This window comes from Stegostoma tigrinum, chromosome 18 (genome assembly GCF_030684315.1).
Source record: "Stegostoma tigrinum isolate sSteTig4 chromosome 18, sSteTig4.hap1, whole genome shotgun sequence".
NCBI classification, from domain to species: Eukaryota; Metazoa; Chordata; class Chondrichthyes; order Orectolobiformes; family Stegostomatidae; genus Stegostoma; species Stegostoma tigrinum.
In genome coordinates this window covers 13,386,388-13,410,737 of record NC_081371.1, presented here as the reverse complement: position 1 = coordinate 13,410,737, position 24,350 = coordinate 13,386,388, and the positions used below count along the sequence as shown (strand labels likewise).

The 24,350-nt window shown below is 43.7% G+C and overlaps 1 long non-coding RNA gene across 1 annotated transcript in view; it reads right to left on the bottom strand.

The window, feature by feature from the left end:
• The window catches only part of LOC125460648 (uncharacterized), a 55,159-nt gene that overhangs the window by 19,773 nt on the left and 11,036 nt on the right, over positions 1-24,350 (bottom strand). Inside the window, exon 2 of the long non-coding RNA XR_007249302.2 lies at positions 23,914-24,053. This is a non-coding gene — a long non-coding RNA (uncharacterized LOC125460648). The remainder of the gene's footprint in view (positions 1-23,913; positions 24,054-24,350) is intronic.

Sequence of the window (24,350 nt, the reverse complement as noted above, 5' to 3'; positions counted from 1 at the left end):
TGATGTTAGCAAATATTACATTCACAGTCACATCAATTTCTGGACTAATGTTAAATTATTGTGCTATGAGCAGTAACATGCATTCATAAACATGTCATGATCCAAGTGGCGCACGTTGAGGTGATGTCTGAGATATCTATGTTACGACATTGCACTCTATGATGCAATGATGTAGTACTTGCAAGGCCAGTATCCAATCACCAAGTCATATTCTATTTGTACATAAGCAGTCCTTGACTCTAGTCTTACCTCTTCAGTCCACTAGAAGAGTGGCAGTATTTCTCACACTCCTCTTTTTTATTTGTCAGCCAGAGCTCCCGCTTGGACCAGATTAAACAATCCAATCAGGGAACTCACATTCTACGAGGTCCAGCTGGCTGACATCATTACAATCACTACAGTACTGGCATATTGGCTGTAAGACAGTTAAAAAAAAAAGCAATATCCCAAACAGATTTACACAATCGTGTAAAACACATGGTGTCATTTCAAAAACTATACAGGTAAAAACAGATTTAATAAGATTAACATTTCAAGCAAATGAAATGCTCTGGAGATTTGACAAGTCAGCATAATCTCATGATTAGAAATGCATCTGTGGAGGTACATGTTGTTCTCTGTTGCATTTGTTACATCCCAAGTTGTCTTGCTGTTCGTCGTTGTCACTCAGCATCACTGCAATCTCTGGCAAGGGCCTGTTCCTTCATTGTTTTTGTGAATGATTCATATGCCAGTCAGTGGGTTGAGTTGGCTTCTGTTCCTTTGCATTATAGTGCCATAGTCTGTAATGTTTCCATCTGATCAGAGCTGGTTGTAAATCCTAGAAACTTTGCCAATATCCAAGTATTTTTATGTCTAATTGCCCACTGCACATTTTCGGTAATTCTCTATCTACTCGCTATTCATGTATCTCTTTTATACCCCTTTGAGACAATTGGTTGCTGGGCAGGGTTGTCTGCACTTGCCTTCCAAGCATACATAATGCTAGGGATGGTAATTCTTCCCCTTTGGTGTTGCACAAAAACACAGCACTTTAAGCAAAAATCTTGTTTATTTCTCAGTGCTTAATGATCATTGAATTGCTAGTGCGTACCATACACCTGTTAGACCACTTGTGTGTAGATAGTTAAGTAATGTGCGTCACTCTCCAGCGAGTTGGGTTGAGTACTTGTGGATTGGGAGGCTGGAAATTAGAATTTGGTGTTTGTAAAATACTAATGGGGAAAGCATTGAATGATCCCTTTAAAAGGCCTTATGCTTTTAGGGATTAAATGGATGTCTGTAAGCAGCAGCTTCAAAGTTTGCAGTACTCAGAGAGCACCTGAATTGAAACATTTGTGTTGAAAGGCCCTATAGTTAGCAGGTCATGCAGCAGTTGTTACCAAGAAAACAGGCTTTCGAATTTAGCAAATATACTTGAATGAGGTACCTAGATACCAGAAACCTATTAAATTTAAGTCTGATGGTTTTGACAACGTAGGACCAATCCTATTGTAAGAAATATTGACATGTCATCAACGTAGAAGTTGGATAAATAGCCCAGATCTATCTGCGATCCACCAGAGCTGAAGGCCCTCAGCTCTCAAAAGAGAATTGTTGGCTCTCACCGCTTCCCTTATGTCTCAGAGAAAGAACAATCTGTATAACAACGGTACCAACGACACTAGTTAATATTCCTGACAGAAGAGTCAATGGAGAAGGCACAGAATGTTCTGGAGGACATGAAACCTGGCTGTAATATCAGTATATCATTAGAATCTTGCTTTATTCAGGAAGAGTTAATAGTTACAAGGGATTTGTTCCGTTTATTAATAGTTTAGTTAATTCGTTCACCGTTAGAGTTAGATAAATAAATTGTCACTTGTAGATTTTAAAGTGAGTGTCAGGGATGTATTTGATTAGAAATTTGAAGTCACTGAAAAGCAGGTTACACTATTTTTCACACTCCTTTTGCAGATTATAGGGCGAGATGCTCCTATTTGTGTGTTTTGATTGTAGTTCTCGGAGTGGGGGGGTGGTCAGTCTCCGCTTCACTTCAGCAGTCAAGGACATTTGGCCTCGGACTTTGGGATACTCAACAACAGAGTCACCGAGCAGAGGCTGATATCCAAATTCGTTACCCTTGAGGACGGCCTCAACTTGGAACTTGGGTTCATGTGGCACTACAGTTGACCCCAACATTCTATACACTCTCTCATACGCACATCACATACACTCTCTCATAAAAACACACACACACACACACACGCACACACACACACATTCACAAACCCTCTCACACACACACTCTCTCAAGCATGCACAGACACATGCACACACACTCTCTTGCTCACACACACACACACACACACACACACACACACACACAAACCCTCTCATACACACACTCTCTCAAACATGCACAGACACGTGCACACACACTCTCTTGCTCTCCCACACACACACAGACACACACACACGCATACATATATATCTATTAGGTGAATTTACATTTGCGCATTTGTAATTGCAATTCTATTTTGTTCAAAAAGCACAAAATTTGTGGACAGTCAATGTGGCATTTTATAAATTCCTACTTTGGGAATGAAACCAGTCTGACTCCCAGTTGATACACAAACAAATTCTAAACAAGGTCTCACACTTAAAATGCATTGTCTGACCTGGGATGTCACCTCCAGTATTCTGAGGGAACTGATAAAACTTTTAGTTATCTCGGAACAGTCTCTTGAAAGAAATTTGGAAATTTGCATATTAATCATTCCTAACTAATTAAAGATTTAACAGCATCTTATGTTTGGTTGACACCACATCAGTTCTATGAACCATTGATTTTTTGCTGTGTCTGGTGCCACCTCTCTCACTAACACCTGAAGAAGGAGTGAAACTATGAAAGCTTTTGTCTTCAAATCAACCTGTTGGACTATAACCTGGAGTTATGTGATTTTTGACCTCATCCGCCCCAGCCCAACACTGGCAATTACACATTATTTCTTAAAATGGTTTGCTAGTGAATTACTTTGGGTTGTCAGAAACTCTCTGTTCCAGGATGGTGAACAAACTGAAATTAGCAGTCATTATATCAGTGACAGTTGTGCTTGTTGTGCTTTTAAGTTGTTGAACAAAGGATGAACTCTTCCTTCTACACTGTAAATAAGTAAGTTGGTACTTTTGTCCAAGAAGTGAATGGAAAAGTTTGCAAATGTAAAGTCTCCTCTTCTGCTGGAGTCAACATGTTTGTCATGCCTCACATGCATCGCAAAATGTTGAACATTCTGCTTCGTTCTTGCCTCTGCACAGATTCATGTGCAATCAACACCTACCTGTCCCGATTATACCATGGACATAACATCTTGGCACAATGTTTTTGATATTATGGTTAGTTAGCTGTTGAAAATGACTTGTCATGGTACATTCAGTTCATCTCCATGTGCTTAAAATGAATAGATCTTCGTAGGTATCAGAGATAATGGGAACTGCAGATGCTGGAGAATCCAAGATAATAAAATGTGAGGCTGGATGAACACAGCAGGCCAAGCAGCATCTCAGGAGCACAAAAGCTGACGTTTCGGGCCTAGACCCTTCATCAGAGAGGGGGATGGGGTGAGGGTTCTGGAATAAATAGGGAGAAAGGGGGAGGCGGACCGAAGATGGAGAGAAAAGAAGATAGGTGGAGAGAGTATAGGTGGGGAGGTAGGGAGGGGATAGGTCAGTCCAGGGAAGACGGACAGGTCAAGGAGGTGGGATGAGGTTAGTAGGTAGATGGGGGTGCGGCTTGGGGTGGGAGGAAGGGATGGGTGATAGGAAGAACCGGTTAGGGAGGCAGAGACAGGTTGGACTGGTTTTGGGATGCAGTGGGTGGGGGCGAAGAGCTGGGCTGGTTGTGTGGTGCAGTGGGGGGAGGAGACGAACTACGCTGGTTTAGGGATGCAGTACGGGAAGGGGAGATTTTGAAACTGGTGAAGTCCACATTGATACCATTGGGCTGCAGGGTTCCCAGGCGGAATATGAGTTGCTGTTCCTGCAACCTTCGGGTGGCATCATTGTGGCAGTGCAGGAGGCCCATGATGGACATGTCATCTAGAGAATGGGAGGGGGAGTGGAAATGGTTTGCAACTGGGAGGTGCAGTTGTTTGTTGCGAACTGAGCGGAGGTGTTCTGCAAAGCGGTCCCCAAGCCTCCGCTTGGTTTCCCCAATGTAGAGGAAGCCGCACCGGGTACAGTGGATGCAGTATACCACATTGGCAGATGTGCAGGTGAACCTCTGCTTAATGTGGAATGTCATCTTGGGGCCTGGGATAGGGGTGAGGGAGGAGGTGTGGGGGCAAGTGTAGCATTTCCTTCGGTTGCAGGGGAAGGTGCCGGGCGTGGTGGGGTTGGAGGGCAGTGTGGAGCGAACAAGGGAGTCACGGAGAGAGTGGTCTCTCCGGAAAGCAGACAGGGGAGGGGATGGAAAAATGTCTTGGGTGGTGGGGTCGGATTGTAAATGGCGGAAGTGTCGGAGGATGATGCGTTGTATCCGGAGGTTGGTAGGGTGGTGTGTGAGAACGAGGGGGATCCTCTTGGGGCGGCTGTGGCGGGGGCGGGGTGTGAGGGATGTGTTGCGGGAAATACGGGAGATGCGGTCAAGGGCGTTCTCGATCACTGTGGGGGGAAAGTTGCAGTCCTTAAAGAACTTGGACATCTGGGCTGTGCGGGAGTGGAATGTCTTATCGTGGGAGCAGATGCGGCGGAGGCGGAGGAGTCATCAATGTACCGGAGGAAGAGGTGGGGTTTGGGGGAACAGTCCCTCTTCCGCACCTACACAGGCCCCAAACCCCACCTCTTCCTCCGGTACATTGATGACTGTATCGGCGCCGCCTCTTGCTCCCCAGAGGAGCTCGAACAGTTCATCCACTTCACCAACACCTTCCACCCCAACCTTCAGTTCACCTGGGCCATCTCCAGCACATCCCTCACCTTCCTGGACCTCTCAGTCTCCATCTCAGGCAACCAGCTTGTAACTGATGTCCATTTCAAGCCCACCGACTCCCACAGCTACCTAGAATACACCTCCTCCCACCCACCCTCCTGCAAAAATTCCATCCCCTATTCCCAATTCCTCCGCCTCCGCCGCATCTGCTCCCACGATAAGACATTCCACTCCCGCACATCCCAGATGTCCAAGTTCTTTAAAGACCGCAACTTTCCCCCCACAGTGATCGAGAACGCCCTTGACCGCGTCTCCCGTATTTCCCGCAACACATCCCTCACACCCCGCCCCCGCCACAACCGCCCCAAGAGGATCCCCCTCGTTCTCACACACCACCCTACCAACCTCCGGATACAACGCATCATCCTCCGACACTTCCGCCATTTACAATCCGACCCCACCACCCAAGACATTTTTCCATCCCCTCCCCTGTCTGCTTTCCGGAGAGACCACTCTCTCCGTGACTCCCTTGTTCGCTCCACACTGCCCTCCAACCCCACCACACCCGGCACCTTCCCCTGCAACCGCAGGAAATGCTACACCTGTCCCCACACCTCCTCCCTCACCCCTATCCCAGGCCCCAAGATGACTTTCCACATTAAGCAGAGGTTCACCTGCACATCTGCCAATGTGGTATACTGCATCCACTGTACCCGGTGCGGCTTCCTCTACATTGGGGAAACCAAGCGGAGGCTTGGGGACCGCTTTGCAGAACACCTCCGCTCAGTTCGCAACAAACAACTGCACCTCCCAGTCGCAAACCATTTCCACTCCCCCTCCCATTCTCTAGATGACATGTCCATCATGGGCCTCCTGCACTGCCACAATGATGCCACCCGAAGGTTGCAGGAACAGCAACTCATATTCCGCCTGGGAACCCTGCAGCCATATGGTATTAATGTGGACTTCACCAGTTTCAAAATCTCCCCTTCCCCTACTGCATCCCTAAACCAGCCCAGTTCGTCCCCTCCCACCACTGCACCACACAACCAGCCCAACTCTTCCCCCCCACCCACTGCATCCCAAAACCAGTCCAACCTGTCTCTGCCTCCCTAACCGGTTCTTCCTCTCACCCATCCCTTCCTCCCACCCCAAGCCGCACCCCCAGCTACCTACTAACCTCATCCCACCTCCTTGACCTGTCCGTCTTCCCTGGACTGACCTATCCCCTCCCTAACTCCCCACCTATACTCTCTCCACCTATCTTCTTTACTCTCCATCTTCGGTCCGCCTCCCCCTCTCTCCCTATTTATTCCAGTTCCCTCTCCCCATCCCCCTCTCTGATGAAGGGTCTAGGCCCGAAACGTCAGCTTTTGTGCTCCTGAGATGCTGCTTGGCCTGCTGTGTTCATCCAGCCTCACATTTTATTATCTCAGATCTTCGTAGGTACTTCCTTCATGATGTCAGGCCTTCCCTGGTAAAAGGTTGCTCCTCTTGCCAATTAAAAGTGTCCACATTGATTCTGGCCAAAGTGAAGTGGATCAACCTCGGGAAGGTCTCGGATGATAGTGGATTCTATCGGACTATATGTGGTCTGTTCTTCCTCAGTGGGTGTAGTTTAAATCACATGATCAGTGACTATATGTGCACTGCAACATGATTGTACCAATGCAGGTGAGATGGTCTCTTGTCAAATGTACCATGAAGTACCACTTCCTGAGGTATATTTCTTTCAGGATGTGTAGAATATGTTGTCACCAGCTCCACGTACCAATGATGTTAATCAGTGGAAGACCTTCTGGTCACTTTAGACTGTTGACATGTGTATGGATTTTCTGATGATCAGATAGTCACTTCTGAAGCATAGATGGGGATTATGCATGTGAAATTCCCATTGTAGCTGATTTGACTAAAAAGTGAGCAGCTTAGCATTCCTGAACAGAGGATATTCAGACTGAGATAGAGAGGGGCCTAGAAGGGGACAGGTTCACAATGTTGGTAAAGGAATTATGACAATGAAGGCAGAAGAGATCTTGGAAAATCATCAAATGAGGCCATATGGGTAGAAGAGGAGCAAACAGACAGTTGTGTGTTTACTAGAGGGCCCCAACCAGTCAGGGATAGCTAGACATCAAATAGAAGATAGAGAACAGATAGAGGATCAAATGTGTACTCAAATTTCAGAATAGTATAAAAATAATAAGTAGGTGATAGCAATGGATTTTAACTACCCAAATACTAACTGGGATAGTTTTAGTGTGTCAGTTAGATGGAGAACAAAATTTGTAAATTGCATCTAGGCAAGCTTCTTTATTGAGTACATAGATTGTAGAATCTCGTCAGTGTGGTGACAGGCTCTTCAGCCCAACAAATCCATACAAACCCACCCAGACCCATCCCCCATAACCCACCTAATCTACACATCCCTGAACACTATGAGCATTTAGAATGGCCAATCCACCCAACCTGTGCAAGGAAACCAGAGTACCCGGTGGAAGTCTAGGCAGAATGTGCAAACTCCACACAGACAGTCACCTGAGGGTGGAATTGAACCCCGCTCCATGGCACAGCTAACCACTGAGCCACCATGCCACCCCTTTTTATTAAAAGCCCCATAAGGGAGGGAGCAGTTCTGGACCTAATATTTGCAAATGAACCTGGGCAGATAGAAGACATACCAGTAGGGGAACATTTTAGAAATAGTGGCCATAATGCAGTTAGATTTACAATAGTTATGAGAAAAGATAAAACTGAACTGGAAATAAAAGTTCTAAATTGAGGAAGAGTTAATTTTACTGTATCAAATAAAACATGATTTGCCTCAAGTGGACCTGGAGCAGCTACTTGCAGGTAAAATTGTGTTCGAACAGTGGCAAGTATTCAAGAGGGAGGTAATTAGAGTACAAGGTAAATATGTTCTCACAAATACCAAAAGTGGGACCAATCTGGAGAATCTGGATGTCAATAACCCTGGACATAAAAGTTTAGGGTTAAGAAAAATAGAGAAAGTTATGGGACATTCTGAAAGGCTTAACGTGACAGAGTTCGCACAGAAGTATAAATAGTGCAGGTGGGGTCTTAAATAGGTAATTAGGAAAGCAAAGAGTGCTCATGAGAAAGCATTAATAGGTAGAATAATGGAAGATCAATTTCTTTTAATACGTTAAGAGCAAGAGAATAACTAAGGAATGATTAAAGCCCAGTACACACAATAAGAGGTAATGTGTGTGTCAGTCCAGGAGATATGGATAAAGTCCTCAATAAACACCTTGCATTAGCCTTCGCAAGGAGAAGGATAAAGTAGGTATAGATATTAGAGTGGAGGGTTGTGGAATAATAGAATAAATTAATGTAAAGAGAGAGGAGATACTAGAGGGTTTAGCAGCCATAAAAATGAATGAATCTGGCCTAGGCTGTATCCTAGGCTGTTGAGAAAGACAAAGGGAGAAGATATCAGAGGCTTAGTAGGCATCCCTGGCAGAGGGATACTGCTGTGACTGAAAGTTTGTTTCCAATGGGTTCGACATGACTCAGTGCTGGGATCCTTGCTGTTTGTGGGGACATTAATGATTTCAACTTAAACATAGGAGATACAATCAAGATGTTGCAGATGACAAGAAAATTAGCAAAGTGGCAAACAGTGAGGAGAATAGCTATAAACTGCAAGAAGATATTAACAGACTGGTCAGGTGGGCAGAGCAGTAGCAAGTGGAATTCAATCTGGATAGGCGTGAGGTAAGGTACTTGAGGAAGAAGGAAAGCAAGGCAATGGATTACAATATGAATGGTACTTAAGATCAGAAGGACTTTTGTGTGTATATCCACAGATTTATGCATGTAACAGGCCAGGTAGAAAAGGTTGTTTAGAAAACATAAGGGATATTTGCCTTTTTTTTAGCAAGAGAAGAAAAAGAACTTTATAAAATGCTCATTAGGCAACAAATGAAGGACTGCATGTTGCTCTGGTCACATTATGTGAAGGATATGCAGCAACACTGAAACAAGCTGGATATGGCTCTACCCCAACTCGCGGTCTTCCGTAGACTGAGGAGCTGATTGTCCCAGCCCAGACTTGCAGGCTGGGCTGAGGCTCTGGGTGTGCAGCTAGGACAGGGTGCCTGAAGGTGAAGAAGTGGCAATCTCAATGGGGTCCTGTCTCAGAGTGGAGGTCTCATCCCAATATGGAGGTGGTCTTTGTCTTCAGCTTCCAAGTATTGCAGTAGCCTGGCAGGAGGTCTCTTCCAGAAGTGTGATCTCAGCCCTGGTGTGGTGTTCTTCTTCAGTGGTGGTTTCCAGCCCAGTATTCCAAGGACGCAGCGTGGTTTTTGCCTCCTGGAATGGGGGTCTCATTCCAGCTGCATCTTCAGGGTATTCCATTGTTTCTGAATCAGCTTTCCTTTAGCCCAGGAGCCATCAATTCAACTGTGATGAACTTTGTCTTAATTTTTCTAACTTTTACTGTCTTTGACTTCTGTCACTAATATCAGTGTTGTGATAGGGCAACATAAAATTTTTCACTGTATTTTTCATGTAAAAGTACATGTGACAATAAATTTATATTCAATTCTATCCTTTTCCTAGACTTTCAGCGCATGTTTTAGGCAATAGCTTAAATTGCATTTAAAAAGTTGCAACTTTTTTTAAACCAGATATGAAACATGACAATAGATGGCATAATCTCACCAGTCGGTTAATGTTCAACTGTCAAATACCCACAGAGATATCAAGAACCTCAGAGACACACTTTAGAGTATCTGAAGTCTCTCCTTTCACCTTCTCAAAACTCATCTCTCTCTCTTCGATAGCTATCTCCAGTTTCCTTGACCTTTTTTTGACTGACTGAGTGTTCAGACTCCCAAGGTGATCAGTCTCTTCTCCTCCCTTTGCAAACTGCTGCTATCAGCTCCTTTCTCAGAACAAAAACACATTAGTCCCTACTGTGATAACATGATGTAGAGCTGGATGAACACAGCAGGCCAAGCAACATCAGAGCAGGAAAGCTGGTGTTTTGGGTTGAGACCCTTCTTCAGAAATGTCCCTACAGCTCTTGGAAATAGCTGTCTGAGATCTAAACTGCCTTACCTCGATAAAGTACATGAATGTTTCATTGCCTTCTAACCCCATCCCCATATTTCTTCCATCTCTGTATTTCCACAGCTGCCACGACACTAAAACAGCTTTGATCCAATTCTCTGTGATTGTGAAGCATTTTCATTCCTTTTCTTGTTAGGTCTTCAATGTGCTTACTGAACTCTCACTCTTCAACACCTCTCCACCCTTGTCTAGCTCAGTTAGTTCCATTCCCACCTCTGCATTTAAAGCTAAAGCATTTCAATCAAAGTACAACATTATTCACTGAGCTAATTCCAATAAAATCAGATTAACATCTGACTTGCTGTTGGTTGGACTGATGCATGTTTGATTTACCTTTTGTATTAAATGGCCAAAGATATTTCCTGAAGAGTGTAACAGGGAAGGACTCAATGGTATAATAAGATCATGCAGAAATATAACAGGTAGACCAGAAAAAGGATCCTCAAACAACATTATCAATAGGGAAATATAACCAGAAGCCTTTCCGAAAACCAAAGCAATTGCAGCTAATTTTTACATTACACACTTTTACATTAACCATTGTTAAATCTGTGCACTTTTAGGCTTTTATTGCCTTCTTTATTGCAGCTGCTGGCACATAGGGAGTTACTGTTTAAATCCTAATAGTTTCATTTGCCAATATGCTCTCATTATAACAAGGTTTTTTTCTAATATCATGCACAAGGTCATTGAGATATGAATTTGTGCAGAAATATAACTAATTTGAGCAACCGAATGCCAAAACGCTAGCAAAATGTCTTGAAAACCAATGTAATAAAAATCAATTGATTTTATTCTTTTGCCTTGTATCACTGGCCTTTAAGTTTCTTCAAAATTAATTTTTCTTTTTTATCGGAACCGTTGTCTATTTGTAAAGCTCATTTTTTGCTTTTGTGAATCTTGTAAACTGCTGTAGAAGGACAACATATAGACAACAATCCACAAACAGGCTACAACAGTATTAGCCACTTAACTGGTGAAAGAATGAATAATCATTTGCCAAATATTATTGGAGACAAACTGACCTTCAATAGTGAAATAATTCTATCTGTTAAATTACCGCTTTCTCTGTATTACTTTGAGCGAAGCAGCGAAAAAAGATTTTTTTGGCATTCTCTGTAGTTAATGATTTAAATACTTGCGTTGCCATGAGAACATGGATCGGATGTAAATAATGTGACTTCAGGCGCAGTTCCTATACTAATCTCATCCTCCTGCTATTGTTCTCTTAAAAATACCACCTTTATCTCTCCGAACATTCTCATCATTATGCCCCTGTGATGCAACTTGAATTGAAAGATGGAATATAAAAGCAGCGATGTGCTTCTGAGACTTTATAAAGCATATAGTTAGGCCCCATTTAGAATACTGTGTCAAATTTTGGGCCCCACACCTCAGGAAGGACATACTAGCCCTGGAGCGTGTCCAGCGGAGATTCACACAAATGATCCCCGGAATGGTAGGTTTAACGTATGTTGAAAGGCTAAGGATCCTGGGATTGTACTCATTAGAGTTTAGAAGGTTGAGGGGGGATCTAATAGAAACTTACCAGGTAATGTATGGCTTAGAAGGGGTGGACGCTGGGAAGTTGTTTCCATTAGGCGGGGAGACTAGGACCCGTGGGCACAGCCTTAAAATTAGAGGGGGTAAATTTAAAATGGAAATGAGACAACATTTCTTCAGCCAGAGAGTGACGGGCTTGTGGAATTCATTGCCGCGGAGCACAGTGGAGGCCGGGGCTTTAGATGCCTTCAAGGCAGAGATCGACAAATTATGGTCTTATAAAAGATGTTAATGTAGCAAATCATTTCAAAAGCTACGCAGAAGACAAGTGGAACCACAGTAGAGGTATCAAGAGAGATGGCTGAAGATGTATTTGAAGTAACGTGGCATCCTATATGTCCCAACATTCAATCCACCACCATGATTACCTAATGCCAACACAGCAACGTGGGTCATCTCTACCACTGCCTCAGTTTATCTACTCTAAACACCCTCAAGCATGATTTTGTTAACTACAGAGGTGACTAATCTACTTCTGTCCTTGAAGATCTCCAGCAGTACACTCTACAAACTTCATATCATCCAATTTCTGCTGCCTGTATTCCATGAAGTCCTGTTCACCAATCTTTACAATGTTTGCTGAACGGCATTACCTTTCAGTCTAACAATACCTCCAATTCAGATTTCTTGTCCTTGTGTTTAAAATTCTCTAAGCTCTCCTCCCTGTCTGCCTATATATTATCTTCAGCTTTAACTGTGAGCTAACAGATGTTGGTGACCTGGGGCCAATATGACATTTGCATTTCTTTATCTATTAGCCTCTGTGTATTTCTGACTCACTGCCCCTCTTCATTAGTGGCCATACTTTCACTTGCCAAGGCCCTAAGCTCTGAAACACCCTCCCTAAGCCTTTTTGTTTTATTATCTCTCTTACCCTTTAAACTGCTCATTAAACCTCCCTCTTGTCACTTTTTAGATGGATCACTGTTTGGTTTCAGGATATTGAAATGGTATTTAAAGGGGCTTTTAAAAGTGGTGTGAGATGTACAGTGGAATAAAGATCAAGATTAAGGCGCTACTGAAGATTGTGGCTCCAATGGTGATGCCGAGGGAATAGCACAATCACATGACATAAGAGAACTGAAGACTTTAGAGAAGACTAGTGCTGCAGTTAGATACAAAGGTAGAAGGTTTCAATAAGTGGCAGGCAAGCTCACAGCCTTCCAGTCAAGGAAATTAGTGTGAACCGTTGAGAATGGGGTGATGTACAGACTCTGATAGGACAGATCAACACATAAGATTAAGAGGCATTGGATCAGAAACCTAGTGAAAGGGTACAGGAGAAACTAGATTGAGAGATGTCAATGTGGAAGAAGAGCATATTTATATGTTACTGCTGCATTACATTTCAGTATTAACTTCGATGTTTAGTAGCCAGCTTGTGAAAAGTAAAATATAAATATGTTGTATATTGATGGTTTGGCGAATCTTTTTAGTCATGGAGAAGAATTAGATTACTCTCTCTTGTTTTGCCTCTCTTTTGGATTCACATGGAACAGAAACAATTTCAGAATATCCAAGAACAGAACAAAGCAGTGATTTAAATTTTTAAAAAATTGATAAGGTTCTGGACAAGCTGTGACCACAAGCTAACAATACAAAACATTTATTAACACTACAGCAGTACCCTAGTATAAGGCTGTAAATAAGACGCAATGACTGAGAGTTATTGATTTAGCACAGAGATCCCAGACCAGAGAAGTAGTGTACCTTTAAGATAGCTAGGGATGAGCCAGTCTAAGTCACAGTAAACAGAGTTTGTGAGGTTATGAGATCTAATAGCAGTATAATTAGTTAGCGTTGTTAATAAACTTCAAGATATCAGCCTCAACATGCATTCACTCTTTGTTGCATTTGTTACAAGCAGCATTCATATCATAATGGTAGTGATGTTTTACCTGGAACCTATATCAGCTATTACAATGGAGAGATAGGGAAGTTGTTGAAATATAAAGATCTTTAGTCATCAGCTGTACAAAATATCCTGGTATGTCCTACACAAAGAGCTGTTGGAGCAGGTAACTTCAGGTTGGATCATGACTGCAACCATCCATCCTTTATTTCTGTTTTCATGAGATCTTCAAGGAATTAGAGTGATGAAATCACAAGCGATCACATTCGCCTTCAGAAAGTAAACTTCTAAATCTTCAGAAACAGCAATTATAAAATACTGGAAGCACTCTCAATCAAAGTGACAATAGTATCACACTCATACCAAATCAGTCACACTTTGATCTTCCCTGCTTTGTGGATTGTCAGACAGGCTCTACACAGTCACCACTAGAACAGTGAAATTATTTCAAGGGAAGAAACTTGGAGTAATCATTTGGAAATTTCAACTCTAGATACTTGTGAATACTCAGTGATTCAGTAAATCAAAGACAGTGATCAACTTATTTAAGGGCACTGAAGGAATCAAGGGATACGGGGATGCTATAGGAAAGTAGACTTCACATAGAGGATCAGCCCTAATCTTATTGGTAGTAGAACAAACTTGAAGGAACAGGGTCAAACATCCAAATATCTGGAAGAGTGTGTCTCAGGCAACGCTCAAGACATGGATGCTCACATAACAAGGCCCCTATTCAACATCGTGTTAGTGATAATGGTCTAAATCAATTTCTTGCCAGGCGTTGACCAACTCCATGGCTTGTTTATGTAAAACTGTAAAATACATTAAAAGTTATGAAGCAGATGTTAAAAGAAAACAACTAATTTTTGTGTGCAACTTGTATGTGAGTAGGCTAACTGTTTGCAACATTGTATAGATGCAGCACAGAGTCCTTAAAAGTGAACTATTTTACAGGCAAGCTATGCATGCGACATTCCCCTTCTTGCCAAAAGAAAAGTTTATTTATAATAACAAGTGAGCCTGTCAGTTTTGATAGCATATACATAATTTGCTGACATGCCCAGATCTCTTGATGGTGAATTTTTCTGGATCGACACAGTCAGGGGGAGATATTGTCTCTCAGTGCTGTTTGTGTTGGTGAGGTTTTCTTTCATGAACTGCAGTTGCTGTTCCAGAATTTCTTATCCTGCTGCACTACAGCCAAATTTTCTTTCAGATTTGTCACCGACAGAACTTGCTCCTCAATGTGTCTCAAGTGGTTCAAGTCTCTTGGTATTTATTATCTTGTCCCATAAATGCTCCCAGATCATTTTGAAGCTTTTGATTTGATACCTTAGATTCAACTAATTCTATCAAAATGTTAGTCTTCTGTTTATCCAACACATTTTCCCCTCCATAACGCGCTCTAACAAATGCCTAGCCTTTCAACTTTATCATTAAGTTTTATTTGAAGTCTGGACAATCTGCTTCACAGGTTGAGTTCTTTCATTAGCCAATAATTTCTGGCATTAATTTTTTGAAGCTCTGTCTCATGAGTGATTTGTAGATTTTTATTTGACGCTGTATGTCTCTACCTGTTCAAGCCAATGTTTCTGCTACTGCTCTGGTCCAGTCTAATCTGTTTTACATGTTAGTTACTCCAAGTCCTCCTGCAAACCAGCATCTTTTCATTTCACTGATGAGACAGAGCTTGTAGTTCACCTGTTTCTTTTCTTTCTCTTTCAGCTAATTGTGAGCTGAGTCGAGGTATGCCAAAGACCCCATCATGTGAGAAATTATATTCCCAAATTTGGATTTCCCAAATTATCTTTTAGTCTTCATCTTTAATTTTTTTTCCATAATCAAGACCTGGGATTTCAGCTCCACTGATTCAGAAAACGTCAAGTGTTCTGTTCCACTAACATTCAGTTCAGCAAGTATTTCATGAATAGCCTGCTACAGTTTCTGTTGTGTCTCCGATGTTTAAGAGATCCTATTGATCGTGATTAGTCCAAGGTCACAGCATGCTGGTGTGCCTTCAATTGCTGATTCAGCAGTGCCTGCAATGTAGAACATCTTTGAGGAGCAGACAGTTTAATTGTACTTGCATTCTAGCACTTATAAACCTTCACTTGTTGGAGTTTCTGTCCTGGACTCCCATATTTGTGGATACACAACATTTTTAGAATTCACAGGGGGTAGCACTTTGGCATTTTTCAGGATAGTTACCAGTTTTCTGAGGTCAGGTAACTTGAATTTTTGCAATAGTTGATGATATTGGTGTTATCCATGAGATAGACGGCTTGAAATGTGTTAGAGATAATGGGAACTGCAGATGCTGGAGAATCCAAGATACTAAAGTGTGAAGCTGGATGAACGCAGCAGGCCAAGCAGCATCTCAGGAGCACAAAAGCTGACGTTTCGGGCCTAGACCCTTCATCAGAGAGGGGGATGGGGTGAGGGTTCTGGAATGAATAGGGAGGGGGTGGTGTGCGGACCGAAGATGGAGAGAAAAGAAGATTGGTGGAGAGGAGAGTATAGGTGGGGAGGTAGGGAGGGGATAGGTCAGTCCAGGGAAGACGGACAGGTCAAGGAGGTGGGATGAGGTTAATAGGTAAGAGATGGAGGTGTGGTTTGAGGTGGGAGGAAGGGATGGGTGAGAGGAAGAACAGATTAGGGAGGCAGAGACAGGTTGGGCTGGTTTTGGGATGCAGTGGGGGGAGGGGAAGAGCTGGGCTGGTTGTGTGATGCAGTGGGGGGAGGGAACGAACTGGGCTGGTTTTGGGATACGGTGGGGGAAAGGGGAGATTTTGAAGCTCATGAAGTCCACATTGATACCATTGGGCTGCAGGGTTGCCAAGCGGAATATGAGTTGCTGTTCCTGCAACCTTCGGCTGGCATCATTGTGGCACTGCAGGAGGCCCATGATGGACATGTCATCTAAAGAATGGGAGGGGGAGTTGAAATGGTTCGTGACTGGGAGGTGCAGTTGTTTATTGTGAACCGAGCGGAGGTGTTCTGCAAAGCGGTCCCCAAGCCTCCACTTGGTTTCCCCAATGTAGAGGAAGCCACACCGTGTACAATGGATACAGATTACCACATTGGCAGATGTGCAGGTGAACCTCTGCTTAATATGGAAAGTCATCTTGGGGCCTGGAGTAGTGGTGAGGGAGGAGGTGTGGGGGCAAGTGTAGCATTTCCTGCGGTTGCAGGGGAAGGTGCCGGGTGTGGTGGGGTTGAAGGGCAGTGTGGAGCGAACAAGGAGTCACGGAGAGAGTGGTCTCTCCGGAAAGCAGACAAGGGTGGGGATGGAAAAATATCTTGGGTGGTGGGGTCGGATTGTAGATGGAGGAAGTGTCGGAGGATGATGCGTTGTATCCGGAGGTTGGTGGGGTGGTGTGTGAGAACGAGGGGGATCCTCTTGGGGCGGTTGTGGCGGGGGCGGGGTGTGAGGGATGTGATGCGGGAAATGCGGGAGACGTGGTCAAGAGCGTTCTCGACCACTGTGGGGGGAAAGTTGCGGTCCTTGAAGAACTTGGACATCTGGGATGTGCGGGAGTGGAATGCCTCATCGTGGGAGCAGATGCGGTGGAGGCGGACGAATTGGGAATAGGGGATTGAATTTTTGCAGGAGGGCGGGTGGGAGGAGGTGTATTCTAGGTAGCTGTGGGAGTCGGTGGGCTTGAAATGGGCATCAGTTACAAGCTGGTTGCCTGAGATGGAGACTGAGACGTCCAGGAAGGAGAGGGATGTGTTGGAGATGGCCCAGGTGAACTTGAGGTTGGGGTGGAAGGTATTGGTGAAGTTTGCCTCATCTCGTACATTTTCAGATTATGGCTTTTCGGTTGCTTCATTTGTACACCTCTGGCTGAATTCTTTATTATAGTTTGAAGCTACTCCTCATGTGTGGTCTGTTGGGTCAATGCCTGGCTTTTTGTTGCTGCATCGGCCTTTGTTTCAGTGCACAGCCTCGGCCAATAGCCTTAATCGGCATGTACCTTGCAAAGCAGGTGAGTCTAGAAAGCTTAAAACAAAATGTAGATGAAATTTGAAACACTGGTTATTTTCTGCAGGATGAAGCCACAACCTTTAGAACAAGAATTTTTACAAAACAGGAGACAACTGATGAAACACCAAATAATACTAATACAAGTATCAATTAACAGACAAATTCTGGTTGAACATAAACAATAACTTATACCTTAAAGTGCAACTAAGATAGTTCCTAATAAATTGCCTTAATATTCCTATCAGATTTTAATGATCACCTGAGTCATAAAAATCTGCAAAATCTGTTTCCTCATGAGCAATTTTCAACTCATCTCCTCCTGGAAGCTTAAAATGATTCTCACCCAAACATTTCACACAACAAACCTGGTGCCCACATGCACAATCAGCACCATTTGCACATATCTGAAGAATCTGCTCAATTCAGTCTGTCTGAGGTAAACTCAGCAATGCTAACCTCAGGAACAAAAGCACTGCAGCAACTTGTTCCCAACTTCTGGATATGTACAAGATAATAAAATGTGAGGCTGGATGAACACAGCAGGCCAAGCAGCATCTCAGGAGCACAATCTTGGAGCTTTTGTGCTCCTGAGATGCTGCTTGGCCTGCTGTGTTCATCCAGCCTCACATTTTATTATCTTGGAATTCTCCAGCATCTGCAGTTCCCATTATCTCTGATTCTGGATATGTACAGTCTATTTGAGTCTCTTCGCTTTGCTTAAACTGTGTCAGTGGGAATCACTAGCTACCATTGAGCTTGAGTTGACATTTTTCCTTTGATGTCTTTCAACAGATTCCAGCTTTGATTCCTTACTGACTGGGAAGTTCAGGTTCATTTTTACCTTTTCTGCTTTTCTTTCAGTTCAGCTTCGTTTTGAAGTAAATTAGGTTTGAAAATATAGAATCACTCGCATGTCATTTCCACATCCTTCACCAGGATTTTTGCTCTGCCATTATTTGATATTTCCCAGGTCAGAGTCTGCTACTAAATAACTCTCGCACCACCTGCAGCCACAATGTAACTTTAGGAAGCTTCTGAAATTGCTTGCCATTCAAGATATTGGTCCCTGACTGATTTCTCCAGCCAATCAACAGCAGGATCACTGCTGGATCAATACTAAAGTTGGCATGCAGCCTGCATTGCAATCAATGGGTGTGAGCTAATCACATATCTGAATCCCGAGACTTGTTTGCAATGCAATTGGATTTATCTATCACTAACTTCAGTTTCACTTCATGCTGCACTCTTGATGAAAATTGTGCAATGCAACACTGAAACACGATAGATATTGATGAAAATTCAGCTTTTACGCCATGCTACAGAGATTGAAAATTGCATTACACCAGAGTAAACAACTTTGTTCCACTGCATGAAATACTGCTCATTACAAAGCACATGGAATTAATTCAAGCTATCTAAATGGTCACAGTTGAAGTGTTATTCATTAATAAAGTGAGAGTTAACAATAATTATTTCACTTCCGTAGAATTCATGCCACATTTAAATGTGGCCCACAATTATATATTTAATCCATCAAGGGTTTGCAATAGCATCAGTTGAAAGATTTCACAACAATTAATTTCAACTTGAATGCATATTCTGTTTGTAGCCTTTTCAAACAGAACTCCATATGCTTCTTGGGAAAGAAGAAAGCAAAGCAATTAAAGCTCTTAAGAATTCAAATTTTAGTGGGTTAGAAGGCAAATCAGAAATATTCAACCTGAAATAACTTGTATTTGTTGTTCTGATGAGGTGTTGGGCAGAAACATATTGAGGCATAAGGGACCTTGTCTGCACTTGGGAAAATCTGAGAGACTCCTGTGTTGCCCGTTCCACTTAAGGCCAAGTAAGCCCATGTCAATCAGGCAGTTGGCAGGCATTCCCCTAGAAACAGGACCTTGGTAATGGAACACCTGCATAGCAACAGTATCCAGCTAACTACAGGCCAGTAGATGACTCGTTCAGCATCGCCCTGGAGGAGGACATGGTAGCTGGCAAGAAACCACCCTCCATTCCTTCCATCGAAGAAGGGTTAGGGACACAAGGGTAAATTATGCCGGGGGCCCAAATGATTTCAGGTTGAAGGTCTCAGGAAAAGGGGTTCAAGCATCAATTTTCAACATTTTTTCCCTTTAGTCATTTCATTCCCGCTATCTGCTCCAGTCAAACAGTACATCTCATTTAGGAAGTGCAGATTGGCTTTCAGTGATGCTTACAGCTGTGAATTTAGTACTCCCCATTCATGGGTGGATCAACTCAGCAATAGACAATAGACAATAGGTGCTGGAGTAGGCCATTCGGCCCTTCGAGCCAGCACCACCATTCATTATGATCATGGCTGATCATCCACAATCAGTATCCTGTTCCTACCTTATCCCCTTAACCCTTGATTCCACTATCTTTAAGAACTCTATCTATCTCTTTCTTGAAAGTATCCAGAGAGTTGGCCTCCACTGCCTTCTGGGGCAGAGCATTCCATATATCCACCACTCTCTGGGTGAAGAAGTTTCTCCTCAACTCTGTTCTAAATGGCCTACCCCTTATTTTTAAACTGTGTCCTCTGGTTCTGGACTCAGCCATCAGTGGAAACATGCTTCCTGCCTCCAGAGTGTCCAATCCCTTAATGATCTTATACGCCTCAATCAGATCCCCTCTCATCCTTCTAAACTCAAGTGTATACAAGCCCAGTCGCTCCAATCTTTCAACATACGATAGTCCCGCCATTCCGGGAATTGACCTCGTGAACCTACGCTCTACTCCCTCAATAGCAAGAATGTCCTTTGTCAAATTTGGAGACCAAAACTGCACACAGTACTCCAGGTGCGGTCTCACCAGGGCCCTGTACAGCTGCAGAAGGACCTCTTTGCTCCTATACTCAATTCCTCTTGTTATGAAGGCCAGCATGCTATAGCTTTCTTCACTACCTGCTGTACCTGCATGCTTGCATTCATTGACTGATGTACAAGAACACCTAGATCTCGTTGTGCTTCCCCTTTACCTAACTTGACTCCATTGGGATAGTAATCTGCCTTCCTGTTCTTGCCTCCAAAGTGTACAACTGCACATTTATCCACATTAAACTGCATCTGCCATGCATCCGTCCACTCACCTAGCCTGTCAAAGTCACCCTGTATTCTCATAACATCCTCCTCACATTTCACACTGCCACCCAACTTTGGGTCATCAGCAAATTTGCTAATATTACTTTTAATGCCTTCGTCTATATCATTAATATATATCGTAAACAGCTGCGGTCCCAGCACCGAACCTTGTGGTACCCCACTGGTCACTGCCTGCCATTCCAAAAGGGACCCGTTTATCACTACTCTTTGCTTCTGGTCAGCCGGCCAATTTTCAGTCCAACTCAGTATTTTGCCCCCAATACCATGTGCCCTAATTTTGTTCACCAATCTCCTATGCGAGACTTTATCAAAGGCTTTCTGAAAGTCCAGGTACACTACATCCACTGGTTCTCCCTTATCCATCTTTTATAGATACATCCTCAAAAAATTCCTGAAGACGAGTCAAGCACGATTTCCCCTTTGTAAATCCATGCTGACTCTGACCTATTCTGTTACTGCTATCCAAATGAGTCGTAATTTCACCTTTTATAATTGACTCCAGCATCTTTCCCACCACTGATGTCAGGCTAACCCATCTATAATTTCCTGTTTTCTCTCTCCCTCCTTTCTTGAAAAGTGGGACAACATTTGCCACCCTCCAAACTGCAGGAACTGATCCTGAATCTGTAGAACCTTGGAAAATAATTACCAACGCGTCCATAATTTCTAGAGCCACCTCCTTAAGTACCCTGGGATGCAGACCATCAGGTCCCGGGGAATTATCAGCCTTCAGACCTAACATTCTATCCAACACCATTTCCTGCCTAATATAAATACCCTTCAGTTCATCCATTACCCTAGGTCCTTCAGCCACTACTGCATCTGGGAGATTGCTTGTGTCTTCCCTAGTGAAGACAGATCCAAAGTACCTATTCAACTCATCTGCCATTTCCTTGTTCCCCATAATAAATTCACCCGTTTCTGACTTCAAGGACCCAATTTTAGTCATAACCATTTGTTTTCTTTTCACATACCTAAAAAAGCTTTTACTATCCTCCTTTGTATTTTTGGCCAGTTTTCCTTCATAGCTCATTTTTTCTCTGTGTATTGCCTTTTTCGTTATCCGCTCCTGCTCTTTAAAAGCCTCCCAGTCCTCCGGCTTCCCACTCATCTTTGCTACGTTATACTCCTTCTCTTTAATTTTTATACAGTCCTTAACTTTCCCCGACAGCCACGGCTGCCCCCGCCTCCCCTTAGGATCTTTCTTCCTCTTTGGTATGAACTGATCCTGCACCTTCTGCATTATATCCAGAAATACCTGCCATTGTCGTTCCACTGCCATCCCTGACAGGGTATTGTACCATTGAACTTTGGCCAGCTCCTCCCTCATAGCTCCATAGTTCCCTTTATTCAACTGCAATACTGGCACATCCGATTCTCCCTTCTCTCTCTCAAACTGCAGATTAAAACTTATCATATCGTGATCACTACCTCCTAATGGCTCCTTTATATTGAGGTCCTTGATCAAATCCGGTTCTTGCACAACACCAGATCCAGAATTGCCTCCTCCCTGGTAGGCTCCAGTACAAGCTGTTCTAAGAATCCATCTCGGAAGCACTCCACAAACTCCCTTTGTTGGGGTCCAGTACCATCCTGATTATCCCAGTCTACCTGCATGTTGAAATCTCCCATAACAACTGTAGTGATACCTTTGTGACAGGCCATTTTCAACTCTTGATTCAACTTGCACCCTACCTCCTGACTACTGTTTGGGGACCTGTAGATAACTCCCATTAGGGTTTTTCTACACTTAGTATTTCTCAGCTCTATCCATACTGGCTCTACATCTCCTGACTCTGTGTCCCCCCTCGCAAAGGACTGAATATTATTCCTCACCAACAGGGCCACCCCACCCCCTCTGCCCACCAGCCTGTCCTTTCGATAGCACGTATAACCTTGAATATTCATTTCCCAGGCCCTGTCCACTTGAAGCTATGTCTCAGTTATCCCCACAACATCATACTTGCCAACTTCCAACTGAGCCTCAAGCTCATCCACCTTATTTCTTATGCTTCGTGCATTCATATATAATATTTTTAATTTGTTTCTCCCCTCACCCTTCCTATCAATCCCTATTTCACTTGGTCATACTGTACGATCCCTTCTTGACTTTTCTGCTCTGTTGATTCTGTTGTCCTTCTTAACTTCTCTTATTCTCACTTTCCCTTTAACTTGATTCTTAAATTTCCAGTTTGGCCCCTCTCCCCCATTACTTAGTTTAAACACACCTGTGTTGCAGTGGCAAACCTGCCTGCCAGAAAGCTGGTCCCCCACCTGTTAGGATGCAAACTGTCCCTCTTGTACAATTTTTTCTTACCCCAAAACATACCCCAGTGATCCAAGAATTTAAATCCTTGTTTCTGGCACCAGTCCCTCAGCCACACGTTCAAGTCAATTATCTCTCTGTTTCTGCCCTCTCCAGCCTGAAGAACTGGAAGCAAACCAGAGATAACCACCCTGGAAGTCCTGCTTTTCAGTCTTCTTCCGAGTTCTCTGAAGTCCCGCTGTAGAATGCTCCTCCTTTTCTTCCCGACGTCATTAGTGCCGACATGCACCACCACCTCTGGGTCTTCACCTTCACCCTCGAGGATTCTCTGCACTCTATCAGTGATGTCCTGGATCCTGGCAACAGGAAGGCAACACACCATCCTCAAATCTCGCCTGTTGCCACAAAAACCCCTGTCAGTCCCTCTCACTAATGGAGTCCCCTATTACCACAGCTCTCCGTGATGTCTGACTTCTCCGCTCTGCCTCTGCACCAATTTTTGACTTGCAGACCTGTCCACCTCTCGGACTGGCAGTGTCGTCTGTCTCGACAGTTTCCAAGAGAGTCAACCTGTTTACAATAGGTGCTTCCCCGGGGTCTCTTGTACTTCATTCATGTCTTCCTTCGTCATCGACGTCCCCCTTCTCCCTTCTGGTATCCTCGGTGTAATGACCTTGCTGAAGGTCCTGTCCAGAAAATTCTTGTTCTCCCATCTGGTTCTTTCTTCAGTGCTGCAACAACCTCCTTCAGAAGCTGAATGTGTACACACTTACCACAGTTATAGGAGCCAGAAACATCATCAGTGTCCCTGACCTCCCACATCATGCATGCAGCACACTGAATCAGCTTGGCAGTCAAGTCTTCACCCTCTTCAACAGAGGCGTAATCTCCTCACTGAGCCTCTTCGCCGAAAACGCGCACTTTACTCACCAGGCACTTCCCTCAGCCCTTGTGTGTTTGCTGAGAGTCTGTGGACTCTTAACTAGGTTAGAGGAGGAGGGTGGGAGGGAGGCCCTCCCGTGTAGGACCTGGGGCTGAGAACACACCTACTTAAATAGCACTCTGCTGCAAAAAGGACCCGCTGGCTTCGAGGAAAGTACTTAAATAGCACTCACTTACCTTCCCAACTGCCTCTCTACCCTGACCTCGCATCCGCCCGGCTCGCGCCACTCTCCGCTGCAATGGCCTTGGTATTGGCTGCACCGGTTCAGTCAAGAAGTCGAACAGCAGCAAATGTTAGGTTTACATGTCACCTGCATCTAAAATAAAGGGGCATGAGTTAATTGTGGAATAATGATTCCTGTGCTGAGTTCTGGGACTTAATCAAATTTCTCAAAATATAATTCTGTGCAGCATTTTGTTCAATCTTGTTACTAAGCTCCAAAAAGGTTAGTGTTTGTAACTGAATTAATCCCACCCAAACTGATGCTATAAAGGAAAAGGGGATAGGCCGAAAATATGTTAGAACCTTAGAGAATGAAGAATAAAATCCATTGTTAATGTTTCGGGTCTGGTTACCCTTCCTCAGAATCAGACCTGAAACGTTAACCCTGATC